Source organism: Petaurus breviceps, unplaced genomic scaffold, assembly GCF_028583685.1.
Source record: "Petaurus breviceps papuanus isolate PSGF00001 unplaced genomic scaffold, PetGlider_PUasm1.0 190, whole genome shotgun sequence".
Lineage (NCBI taxonomy): Eukaryota > Metazoa > Chordata > Mammalia > Diprotodontia > Petauridae > Petaurus > Petaurus breviceps.
This window is the reverse complement of record NW_027185810.1, coordinates 809,537-823,389: the sequence shown is the minus strand read 5'-3', so window position 1 is coordinate 823,389 and position 13,853 is coordinate 809,537.

Here is a 13,853-nt window from a genome sequence, read left to right as displayed (position 1 = left end):
TAAAAATGTGAGGAGAGTTGAAGGACTTTCCTAGGAGGAAGCTAGTAAGTGTAGTACATGGACCAAAAGCAAACATGGATTTTTTTTTCATTAAAATCATATTGATACCCATTAAAAAAACCCCTGTCTTTTTCTGGCTCATGTGACAAAGAAAAACAATTCAGTAAAATCTATCAAACAAATATGCCTGATAGCTTATGCAACATTTTGTACCCATAATTTCCCACATCTCTACCAAGAAGAGGGAAATGTGCTTTATCATCTATTTTTTAAGGATCAAGATTGGTGGGGAGCATGGCTTTTGAAATAAGAAGAGACAGGAAGTCTGCTTTTTTGTGTTTGAAGTAATATGATGCCAAGCTAAAAGGCTCCAGGTAAAAATGGAACCGTCAGGTTGCCAACAGGCTGGTACTTATCACAGTTGCTTCATACCAACATGGAATGCTATGACTATTTAATTTATTTTTTATATTGCTGGTCTAGGGAAATAATTAGTAGAACAATAAGTTACTAGCTTTCCTGAGGGAAAGCAACCACTAGCTTAAATTTTCCTGTATGTCTACTTTCCACCAAATGCTGACTACACAAAAGACTATCACAAATAATGAATAGCATTTACTTAAGCAAATAGCATACAGAAATCAGAGAATTATCCAGATTAGAATTATACTAGAAAATATGAGGAGTGAATGAGCTCTCCAACTGGGAGTAAGATATAGCAGCTCATATCAAGCAAGAGTCTCTGATCTCCCCCAAGAGTAAATTCCCTAAAGCCTCCAAGGAAGTAAGTTGGAAATCAGGGGCATAGAGAGGAATCATCTTCCCATACCTGTCTGTAGTTTCCAAAATGTGTTTCTCTCTCTTCACTTCTAGAATTGGTCCCCAAGAAAGTCTGGCACCATGTAGGTTCTCTTGAAGATTGCATGAAGAATGTCTCTCTTCTCTAAAGATCTCACAATAATTTCTCCTCTCATGCAGTCACACTACATTATGTCAGCATTTTCTCCACCAGATAGCAGAGGTTCATTCAAAATGCCCCAGATTTGGCTATAAACCTGGGTTTTATGGCATAATTAAAATAATGTTTAAGGAGGACCAGCATAGTTGTCTGTCTTAATGTAGTTTAAATGAGATTCAGGGTTACAAAGTGAAGGATAAGGAAAGGCAGCAGTCTTTTTCAAGTGGCATCAATTATGTTGCTAGAGGAAAAGCCCAAGGGGAACATAGTTCAGAGAAGTCCTCTAGTAACAGTTGGGTAGAAGGGGATAGGCCTTACTGGTAAGGCACAAGGTTCCCAGTTCAGTCCTTATGAAATTCTACATTCCCTTAGAAATGGCTTAGGAGGTAGATGTGGCTGCCTAGACTGTTAGTCTCAACCCTGGTCAAGAGCTGATGCTTCTAAGGAGTTTGATCATCTGTAAAATGGGGGTAATAGTAACACCCACCCAACACATGAGATATGTATGAGATAATATGCAAACATTTTGCAAACCTTAAAATATTATGTAGATATAAAAGATGTCGTATCAGAGAAAGGATTTGAGCTCCAGTTCTCTGAGGCCAGAGTCAGTACTCTTTCAGAAGGGTCTTGAAGGAGGTTATAGATGTGAGTTAGCAAAGGGAAGGCTAGAGAACATTTTCAGTCTGGCAGAATGCCCCGAGCAAAGGCACAAAAAAATTTACAGTGAGCAAGTCTGGGGCAGCAGTCAGCCTGGCTTGACTATGGTACAGTAGCTGAGTGAACAAAGTGGTGATGGTGGTGTTGGGGTCAGGGGGAGCAAGGCAGGGCAGGGCAGCTGATTAAGGGCTGAGGCATTCTGGGCCTTTACCTACAGGCTTCACTCTACTGCATGCTACTAATGTTCTGGCTGCTAAAAGGAACCAGACAGGAAGAGCAGCTTGGTGTAAATGAGCCTACCAGCTGTCCCATCTCTGTGTGTCCCTGAAGATGCAGTGGGGAAGAAGGGGCAGGAGAGGAACAGGAGAGAGAGGAGCAGCTTATGCCAAGAGGGAAGAGAGGTAAGGAGGAAAGCTGCTTGATGTGAAAGGTTATGGAGATGAGTAAATATTAGAGGAGAGCTTAGAACTATGATTATTCTGTGGCTGTTAGACCCTAATCTCTGAGGAAGAAAAGAAAGAGGGCAACAGATGAAGAGGAATGGTGGTGCTGGTGGGACCTTATAGGAGCTTTTAAAGATTTGACTCATTCACTGTTATAACTGGGTTTAATATTTTATCAAAGCAAGTTGTTTGCTGAAATATTTTTATTAACTTCTTAAAACCCTCACTGTTCTCCCTCTAGGAGTTCCAGCTCAAGGCTTCCTCTCTCTGACCACATCCTTCTTATTTTTAAAAGTTTTTTAGTGCCCTTTTTTGTTTCCTTTTGTTTTATAGACTGCATCTCCTTCTCTCACTCTGGGTCACTCATGGGGCAGGTCTGACTCTGATTAACACAGAGTCTATATCTGACTATATGCTCTATATCTGACTGGGACTAGTTCATCCCCTCCTTAGGCAGACTAGTAACCCTCTGTTCCTGGGGGTCCACCATATTGGTGCCAGTAGACATTCAATGAGCTTAGTCCTACTGCAGCTTAGAACTCCTGAACTTGAGCAATCTACCAGTCTCAGCCTCCTTGGTAGTTGAGTTTGGGTTTGTTCCACCTTGCCTAACAGTATCCTTAGTATTTTTTTTAAACATTGCATCCAATTCCTGATACATCCTCTACCCTACTCTCCATCAATGAATCTACTATGTAATAAGGAAAAACAGTTAAGCCAAACCACCCACACAGTGACCACTGCCACATGTGACCACATATGCAGCATTTTGTATTCTTGGTTCCCAACATTTCCAACTGAAGAACTGAAAAAGAACCACAGTCTTTTTACTTTACTGTCAACCTCCCACCTTTCCCCACCTCACAAACCTACTCAATGGGGCATTTTCAGAATAGACCCCCTGCTACTCTACCCTGATCATCAACCCCACTCTGTTCAACTTTATCTAATTGAACAAACTTAAGAGGTTACTATGTGTAAAGTACTGAGCTAAGTCCCAGGGACACAAAAATAGGTCCAACATATACCTTCTTCTCAAGGAGTTCAAAGTTTAATAGAAAGGAAAAGACACATACACAAACAATTGTGAGAGAAAATGGAGTGGGATGGGGTAAAGGAGAGATGGTGACCAAGTGCTCTGCTCTGCTGGTTGCCGCTGGGGTCACTGGATGCTGAGCTCAGCAACTTCATGTGGGCTTTCCCCACAGCCTGGATTCCCTCAGCTATACCACCAGCAACCTTACAATGAACTAGATGTCTCCCTATCCTCTCTTTTCTTCTTTCCTACACTTAAATAGTAGAACATAGCTAGAGAGAATCCCATAATAATTAACTTACGGCCTAAATGTCCACCAGAAGAGAGATAAGCATTTCAACTCTCCCACATCTACAAGGTAAAAATCTAAAAAGCCAGAAAAAATGTATCAAATAAAATAATGTTCACAAAATCCAATAAGAAACTATACTATATGACTTCATGAGCTCCATAATTGCCCTGCCCCCCAAATCAGCTAGAAGCCCATAGGCAATAAGAGAGGGGGCCGTTAGAAAAACCAGTAACCATACTAAGATAAAAAGGCAGGAGGATTCCCAGAACAACCAAAGACACTCATAGTCTTCCAGTGTTTAGCACAGTGCCTGGAACATAGTAGGTGTTTAATAAATGTTTATTAATTGATAGTCTGCAAAACTCTGCATCCCAAAGCAGTAATAAGTGACAACTTCCCAGAGCAAGTCACATGGAAACCCATAATGAGGACCTTGGAAGTGGCCTGGAGAGATAGGAACTGGGAGCAGTAGAGATTCGTCTTGGCAGCACATATTGAATCCACCAATCACCTTCTTAAAGGAGCCCCAAAAGTCCTAGTAAAGTCATAGACAGAATTTAAAGTTTCCACTTTAAAGAAAAAAAATTGTAACTCCAACATCCAGATAGGAGCAGCTCAAAAACCAAAGAACTGCCAACAAGACTCGTACAAGACCTGGCAACTTCTATAACTAAGGAAAGATCTTGGAATACCACATTCCAAAAGACAACTATATCTATATCTAAATATAAAAATATGAGGACTTATCACCAAGAATAACTTGCCTTAAAAAGCCAAATCCTATAAGGGAAAAAATGGATCTTTAATGAAACAAAGGACTTTCAAGCATTCCTAATGAAAAGAATAAAGCTGAGTAGGAACTTTGAAGTACAAAAAGAGTCCAGAGAAATGCATAAAAAATTCAGAGAAATCTAGAAAAGTAAATTTATTTGAGCACCTGGAAGGAGCTATCTGATGGGACAGGTAGAGCCAACATACTAAGAAATATATGTCTCTTCAGAACCTTAATGTCTTCAATTAAGGAGTACATAAGGAAAACAGAGATCTTGGTGGTGTCTTCTGTTCTGTGTTTGAAGAGGGAGGAAAAAGGGAGGATAAGAGGAATTACTAGTATGGTATAGTATAGTATAGTATAGTATAGTATAGTATGGTATGGTATGGTATAGTATAACATAGACTAAGTATGGTTCAGTGTAAGTATGGTATTGTACAAGTATAGTATAGTATAAGTATAGTATAGTTTAGGTATATTATAGTATAGTGTATAGTATAGTATAGTATAGTATAGTATAAATATAGCATAGAATAAGTATGGTATTGTACAAGTATAGTATGGTATAGTATAAATATAGTATAGTATAAGTATAGTGTAGTTTAAGTATATTATAGTATAGTGTATAGTATAGTATAAGTATAGTATAGTATAAATATAGTATGGTATAGTCCAGTAAAGTATAAGTGTAGTATAGTTAAGTACTAGTATAATAAGAAGGAAGAAGGGGGTAGAATTCGCTATTTTTCATAATGTGAACATTCCACTCCCTTCTTCCTCCTTACTATACTAATATATTCCTTTTATCCTCACTTAATACCCATAGTGATTGTTTCAGACTCTGTTCTCTCTCCTTAAAAATTCTCAATCTGTATTGTTCTCTCTCCAGTTTCCATCAAATAATACTCTGCTTTTCAGAAGAACATGAGGACTGACAGTTTTTCCTTTTTGTTTTTATGTCCTAAGGGTTTTACACACACACACACACACGCACACACACATGCACACACACACATACACACACACACTAGGTCTTTGTTGAGCTGCATTTACTGTAAATATCCTCTTGTTTGCCTCTCCCAAATTGAGACAGACTAACATCAGCTTCCTCATCTGTTCCCCCCCCATTTTTAACCTTAAATGCATAGCTTTGCCACCTGCCAGAGCATCTGATTATCAAACCAGAAGCAATCTCCCAGTTGGAGAAAGGAAAAGCACCATGGATGCCCTAAAGAAAGGAACCCAAAAGCTGCTGGTCAGGTTAGTGAGGAAAATCAGGCAAGTGCAAATCACAAAATCCCAGAATCTCAGCACTGGAAGGGACCTGGGAAGCCTAGCCCAACCCATCAAGAACAAGAATCTCCTCTACTACATACCCAACAAGGAGTGATTCAGCCTCTACCTGAAGAACTCCAGTGAGAGGAGACCTACTAGTTCCTGAAGCAGCCCATTCCACCTAGTTCCAAGTTAGAGGTTCTTACCCTGAGGTCTGTGAACTTAATTTTTTTATAACTGTATTTCCACATAATTGGTTTTCTTCATAATCCTGTGTATCTCATTGTATGGGGTATATGGGTCATCCCAGGAAAACTAGCACTTCTGGTGTGAGGGCTCATCTACCTTTGGTGTCCACCTGTCACCCAACTCTCACCTTCCGCTGCAAGAAGCTACAGTACATGCTTCATAAATGGTTAGCAGATGGGCTAAAGCAGGTTGAGCTTAACCAACAGACTTTGAACCCATCGGTGAGAGAGGGATGTCTACCCCAAGCATATAAAGACTTGCCCTGGCAAAATGGGCACGTGAGATAAATTTGTTCCAAAGGCCAGGAAGGCAGCTGAAGCAGGCACTGTGGAATGCTTAGAGCTTGATCAGACGTGGCAGATGCCAAGGGCATCTACTGCATTCTGGGCCATGGCCAGTTGTCCTGGCTTTTATCCTGCCACTGGACTTGGGTGATTCTGGAAGAGAGAGTGAGACTAATGGCTTTGTGCACCTCTGCCTCACTTAAATTCTACCTACCCACAAGCAAAGACATCACCTGTGATGTCATTGGTCCCTTTCAAAAATGAAGAACAATCAACAACAATCCCATTGTATACATTTAGAAGCATTCTTCTGCAAAGGTACTCACAGATTTCATTAGACTGCCAAAGGGATCCACAACACATAAAGAGGTTAAGAACTTGTTCTCCTTCGTTCTCAGAGAGGACCAAAATGATGTCACTATGCTAGAGCCAAGTTTCCATGTGTCCGACTATGGCTGATCAGACCAATATGAGCTCAGAATGCTCTACCACAGGTCAGGCTCCAATAGTTAGTGGGAACATTTGGGGTGGATTCTCCAGATTTGCACATCCTGTATTTCCTTTGAGCTGTTTCAATTTTGCTTTGCTCATAGAGCACAGCACCTTCTCTGACGTGGGCACTTGCAAGTCACCACAAGCAACATCTCAGACAACCAGTTAAGGGGGAATGTCTCTTAGATGTTGGAAAAGAGCCACAGAGAGGGGCTGAAGTAGTCCAGCTCAACTCAGAATTCAAGTCCTGCCACAAGCCCTTATTATTTCTGTGACCCTGGGCAAGTCACTTAACCTTTCAATGCCCTGTTTTCTTTAATCTGTAAAATAGAGATAATATTAACTCCTATCTCACTGGTTTGTGGTGAGAATCAAATGATGTATCATATATAAAGTTATTCCAAACCTTAAAGAGCTATGTAAATGCTGCCTTTTATCATTTTAGAGGTAGTTAGGAGTCATGATGGACAGTACTGGACCTGGAGTGAGGAAGATCTGAGTTAAAATTCAGGTTCCGACACTTAATAGTTGTTTGATTCTGGGCAAAACAATTAATCTCTGTATGCCTCACTTTACTCATGTCTAAAATAGGGATAATAATAGTATATACCCCAGGGTTGTTGTGAGAATAAAATAATATCGTAAAGCACTTTGTAACTTTAATACCGTGTAAATACTATTATTATAGACACTCATTTTTACTTCAATTCCTTCCTTACATCTTTTCCTTCACATGTTCCTTTTTCTCTTGGAGACCTTGGGCTAATTGTTTCATCTCCTTGGGCCTCACTTTCCTCACCTGTAAAATAAATGGTCACTGAAGTGATCCAGCTCTGAATCCCATCACCTTACTCTCCTTTTCATCCAGCATCCAGCACTTCTTTTGCCTTCTTTTCCTTCTACAACATTTCAGAGGGAAAGTTATTTTTCCTCTTTTCTAAAAAGAACTTTTCTCCCTGTGTGCTGCATTTCCATTGCTTTCTAGTTTTCAAGGGACCTTGGTCCTACTAGGTCCCATCTATACCATTTTTACCTTTCTTAGTATCTTCAGTCATTTTCCCTTCCCTGGTTCCTTCCATTCAGCCTTCAGATATGCACCCCAAAAACTTTCCTTGACACTACCATCCATTTGGCTCTCATTCAATACAAAACAAGAATGGTTTGTTAGACAGATGGTTTATGAGAAAGGGAAATGGCATCATTATGAGTCATTTTAGGATTCCTCAAAGACAAGTCAACTTAGACTAACTTCATTTTCTTCTGTGAAAGGTCATTAGACTGGTTGATCAGGGAAATGCCACGGACCTGTACTTCAGGAAGGAATTGAACCATGTCTCACCATGGCCTAGTAGATAAGATGGTGAAATATGGTCCATCTAGTTGGTTTTGGAACTGGTTAAACAACTGAAACCAGTATGTTGTATAATGGATCAATGTCAACTAGGCAATGTACTGTAATTGATAAGAGATCTTGGAGTCGGGAGACTTGGGTTTACATGTCGCTGGAGATACTAGCTATGTAGTGATGGGCAAGTGATCTCACCTCTCATCAGTTTCCTCATCTTCAAGCAGGGATTCTTTACCTTTTTGTGTGTCCTGGACCCTTGGGCAGTGTGATAAAGCCCATGTACTCCTCAGGATAATGTTTTTAAATACTTAAGATTATGAAGGAAACCAATGATATTAAAATATGGTTTTCAAATTAAAAAATAATCACAGACCCAGGTAAAGGTGCTCTGTTTTAAAGGAAGTCTGATTCATAGAGAGTGCTACATTTAGAATCAGAAATATCTTGGTTCAAACATTGCCTCATATATCTAGTAGGTGTGTGACCCTAAATTCAAATGTGCCTTATATACTTAGTAGCTGTATGACCCTAAATTTGAATGAGTCTCATATACTTAGTAGTTGTATGCCTCTGGGTAAGTCATTTGATCTCTTAATTTCCTCATCTGTAAAATAGGAACAGTAATAACATGTACTTCACTTGCTTGTTAGGATCAAATGGAATAACGTAAATTGAGAGCCTTGCAAATGTCAGCTATTATCTGTCAAGTGGAGATAATGATACTTTTCTCATAGCCTTGTTCCAAAGACACTTCACTAGCCTTAAACCACTATACAAATAACAATAATTAAAATAGCAATAGTTATTATCATTACAGCTAGCATTTATATATCACTTTAAAGTTTGCAAGCCACGCTGTGTGACCTTGGGCAACTCACTTAACCCCAATTGCCCTCCAAAAAGCACAAAAAAAGTTTGCAAGCCACTTTATAAACATTATCTCATTTGGTCCTCACTACAACCCTTAGAGATAAGTGCTATTATTATCCCCATTTTACAGATAAGGAAACTGGAACAGAAGTACAAATTGAGGAAGATTTGGCATTGTAGTTCTTGTGAAAAAGATTAGATTTAATTTTTTTTTTAGTGTGTCACAAGATTAGTATGAGTCAACAGCTTAGAGTGGCAGGCCAAAACCCCCACAAAACCAAGGAAAAACCAACCCTCTCCAAACCTAATGCAAAATTAGGCTTTATATTGATAAAAATATAATATCTGGGATGAGGGAGGCAATGAATTCAATTTATGCTGGTCAAAGCACAATCAGAATATTTTGGTTAGTTCTGATGGTTGTCAGATAGGTATAGCATATGTCAGAGACAAGACTTGTACATAGATCTTCCCCTCTATCCAATATTACCATCTACATTTCCATTGTTAGATAATGGCACAGCTTATTTGGATTAATGTTTTCTACCTGCTCATAAATATAACATATCTAAGGATATTTTCAAGCTGGAATATTTCCAGAGGAGAGTAAAGAGAATAGTGAAAGAACTTAAAACTATGTTATATGAGGACTGGCTGAAGAAACCTGGGGATATGCAAACTCAAGACAAGAGCAATAAAAATTTAGATATGATGTTGGCCAGATTTAATAGCTCTTTGGCTACTGAGCACCAACACAGTATTCACAGTGCCGAAGATGACTGTGAATATGCTGGCATAGTGCTCAATCGCAAAATATAACAGACTCCATATAGAAGACTGGAGCAAAACATTTATTCAGACACCAGAAAACCAAATCCCAACACCAGGAAACTGAATCCATCATAGCAACATAGAAGTTAGTATACCACAATGTAGCAGAAAGCCACACCATCCTTTAGCCTTCCCACAAACATTTACTCCCAAGCCTAACTGTCCACCTGGGTTTGTCCTCTCCTCCCTCCTTTTTAACTGCTCTGACTCCCAGTTTCCTGTGGGCTCTGCTCCACCCTTCAGCAAACTCCTCCCACCACAGGCTCCATGTAATTACATTCAGCCTATTAGAGGGCAGGGAAAATCTTGGAAGCAGGGAATGTCTTTAAATTCCCTTAGGCTTATTAAGGGACAGGAAAGATCTTCAAATTCCCAATCACTTTATGGTTATTGCCTCAGTCAAACTGAGACCTGTTAAAGACCTTAGCTTGAAAAGACCAAGTCTCCCACTGCATCCTGGGCCATCTACAATCATCTTGATATATATCTGGCCACTGGACCCATATGGCTTTGGAGCAGAAAGTGAAGCTAGTGACTTTGTGCAGCACTCCCTAATTTAAATCCAATTCACTTATAAATCCTGGCATCATCTTCCTGATGTCATGGTCCTCTTCAAGAATAAAACACAAACGAGAACAACATTTTCCAGCATTGATTCAGGAAAGGGAATACACACGTATATAACAGCTACCATGTATCAAACATCTAATCTGTAAAATGAGCTGAAGAAGAAAATGGCCAACCACTCGTGTCTTTGCCAAAAAAACTCCAAATGGGGTCATGGAGAGTGGGACACGACTGAAACAACTGAACAATAATATGTGCCACTCACGTTACAATTTGTATTTCTATTTCAGTTTCTTTGTCTGTAAAATGGGGATAATAATAGCACGTCTCTAAGGGTTGTTGCAAGGATCAAATAAGATAATATTTAGAAAGTGGTTTGTAAGCTTTAAAGTTCTAGTAAATGCTAGTTGTAATGATAACTATTGCTATTATTATTATTAATTATTATCATTTGCATAGTGGTTTAAGGTTAGCAAAATGCCTTTGGAACAAGCCTATGAGAAAAGCAGTACAACTATTATTATCCCCAACAACAACGCTGGTGAAGTAGGTAGTATTATTGTCCCCATTTTATTGTTGGGGTAGCTGAGGTAAACAGAGGTTCAATGATTTGTCCCATTACACAGCTAGTAAGCATCCAAGACTGCAACTGAACTCCTGACACTAAGCCCAGTATCCTATCCACTGAGCAACCTAGCCACTGCTGCCTACCTAATTTGGGTTCAATTCAGGCCTGGTCAGAGGCTATGGAAAGGGTGAGATGTTTGCTTATTACTAGGGAAATAGTAGATCAAGGAGATTTCAGAGTCTGTGGTTCTTGCAGAACCAAAAACTAAATTTAAAAAAGAAAAAGAAAGAAAAAGAAAAAATCAATCAGTTAGCAAGCCTTTATGAAGTACCTGGTGCATTTCAAGAAATGTTCTATATTCTGGGAATTCAAATCAAACAATGAAAGAGTCCCAGCCTTAAAGAACCTTACATTCTATAGGGGAGAGGAAAGGTGGGAAGAGAAGATAATAAACCTTTATTCTCTTGATTATGAGCAGATAAAGAATATTAATTCACACAAGCTGTGCCATTACCTAACAGTGGGAATGCAGACAAGACTATTGCATAGAAGAGAAGTTTAGATGTCAGGAAGGTCTGTGCTCAAGTCTGGTCTCTGCCATATGCTATAAGTATATGATAACCACGAGTAAGACCACGGGCATTTGCCCTGTCAGTGCTCTAGGCAACTTTCTAATATTATCAGTTGTAAATGAATTGCCTATTTACATTGGTGGAGAGAGTGTTCACACTGGGAGTATCCCATACAGATAAATCACTGGTCTGAACAAAAAGAAAACTGCCCACCTGCTTGAATGTTGTGTCTGTATATACTTGGAAGGGATATATTGGAGCCAGCTCACACTAATTGGAAAAGAGCCAATTGTTTGATTTTTAAAGTGAGCATTTACACCTTGGAAATCAGCAAACACTGCAAATCAGAGCTCGATTTTCCATTTTGCAGATTATCTAGACTGAAGAAAGTATTATAGAAAATTTTCATGCAAATTAAACTCAATGTGTTGTGCATATTTTTTTTCAGAGCTGGTCATTAAACATTTACCAATATACCCCCTCCTTATTGGTTTTTAAAAGCACAGATACTATTTTTTCTTTTAAATAATATTTTATGTTTTCTTATTATATGTAAAGACAAATTTTTTTTAAGCAATTGGGGTTAAGTAACTTGCTCAAGGTTACACAGCCAGGTGTTTCTGGGTGTGGTGCTAAGTATTTGAGCCCAGATTCAATCCCCAGGTCATCTGGACTCTGGGGCCAGTGCTCTTACTCGCTGAGGCACCAGGCTGCCCCAATGTAAAGACAATTTTAACATTCATTTTTAAAATAAAATTTTGAGTTCCAAATTTTTTCCTTCTCATTGTCTCTTCCCTTATCTCTAAAATGGTAAGCATTTTTGATATAGATTATGTATGAAGCACAGAGAAGATTGCTTGCAACCAACCACTAGAAGTGGAAAAAACCTATTCACTTTAAAGAAAATTAGCCCCTTTCTGAAACAAAAGGAGAGAAAACTGGCAATTCCTTGTTAAAGAATAAGGCTATGTAGGGGCGGCTAGGTGGCTCAGCGAGTAAGAGCACCGGCTCCAGTGTTGGGATAACCTGGAGATCGAATCCCGGGCTCAGACACTCAGCACCACACCCAGAAATAACTGGCCCCATAACCTTGAGCAAGTTACTTAACCCCGATTGCTTAAAAAAAAAAAAGAATAAGGGTATGTAAACTATTCAGTATTAACACCAAAAGAACAATGACACCCTGTTTTCACTTTCTCTCCTCCTTGTCCCGCTTAAGGGTTGTATGGACCCTTCAATTCTGCTATTGAAGAAAGTAGCTGTGAGATCCGGCTGCTGTTAACTCCCCTGGAGGCTCCTCCAATCAGAGGGACTTCCACTTAACCCCCATCACAATGGGATTAAGATGTGAAAGGCTTGTATAACACAATTTTGACCACACTAGTAGTATGTATTTAATATGAAACAAATATTCTGAAATTTGAATTCACCTCCTTATCAGTATTCCCAGATCATTATAAGGTATCTGTTGGTTCTTTTCCAATCTAGTCCCTTCCCCGTATCTTCTGTTCTCCAACTTGGAGACAAAGTGACATAGATGGAAAGATCACTGACTCTAAAGTAGGGGTCCCTAACTTTCTGCATTTCTCAGATTGATGTTTGTTTTCTACATTCATAATTGGGAAAAATGTTAAATATAAGTTAGAGGTTAGAAAGAATAAAAATGTCATTTTTTTTCTCATCCAAGTTCACGGACCTCTGAAATATTTCCATAGAACCCTTGGAGATTTGTGGACCCCAGGTTAAAGAAAAAGACAAAACCCTGCTTTAGAACCAGAGGATTTTAGATCAAATCCTGCCTCTAATGTTTACTACCTGTATGACCGATGTTGGGCAAGTCCCACAACACTCAGTTTCTTGTCTGTAAAATGATGATTGTGGTGGCAAAGAACTGGAAAGTGAGAGGATGCCCATCAATTAGGGAATGGCTGCATAAGTTGTGCTATATGACTGTGATGGAATACCACTGTGTTGTGAGAAATGATGAGCAAGTGGGTTTTAGGAAAACATGGAAAGATTTTCATGAAATAATGCAGAGTGGAAAGAGCAGAACTGGGGTGGCCAGGTGGCGCAGTGAGTAAGAGTGCCGGGCCCAGCAGTGGGACACCTGGGATTAGTTCTGGCCTCAGATACTCGGCACCCACATAAAAATAACTGGCCATGTAACCTTGAGCAAGTTACTTAGCCCTGATTGCTTTAAAAAAAAAAAGAGCAGAATCAAGAGATTGTTGCTTACAGGTAACAGTAATATTATTTGAAGAGTAACTGTGAATGACTAAGCTATTTTGAGGAATATGATCATTCAAATCAACTATAAAGGACTTAGGAAGGAAAATGCTATCCACCTCCAGAGAAAGAACTAATAAACAAAGGTTTGTATTGTATAATTTCATATCCATATATACATAGACATAAAATAAAATGGTGTTGGTGTATGGTTATGTATATACATAGATATATAAATAAGCAAAATAAAATGATGGTGTTAGACTAGATGACCTCTGAGGTTTCTTTCAGTTGTGGCTCTATGATCTATATTTGTGCCCATTTAGTCTTTGAGAATCAGATATGCACTCTGTGCTAATCTGTGAGACACATCATCCTTGCTCACATCCCTTCTCTTTGTTTTTGTTTTT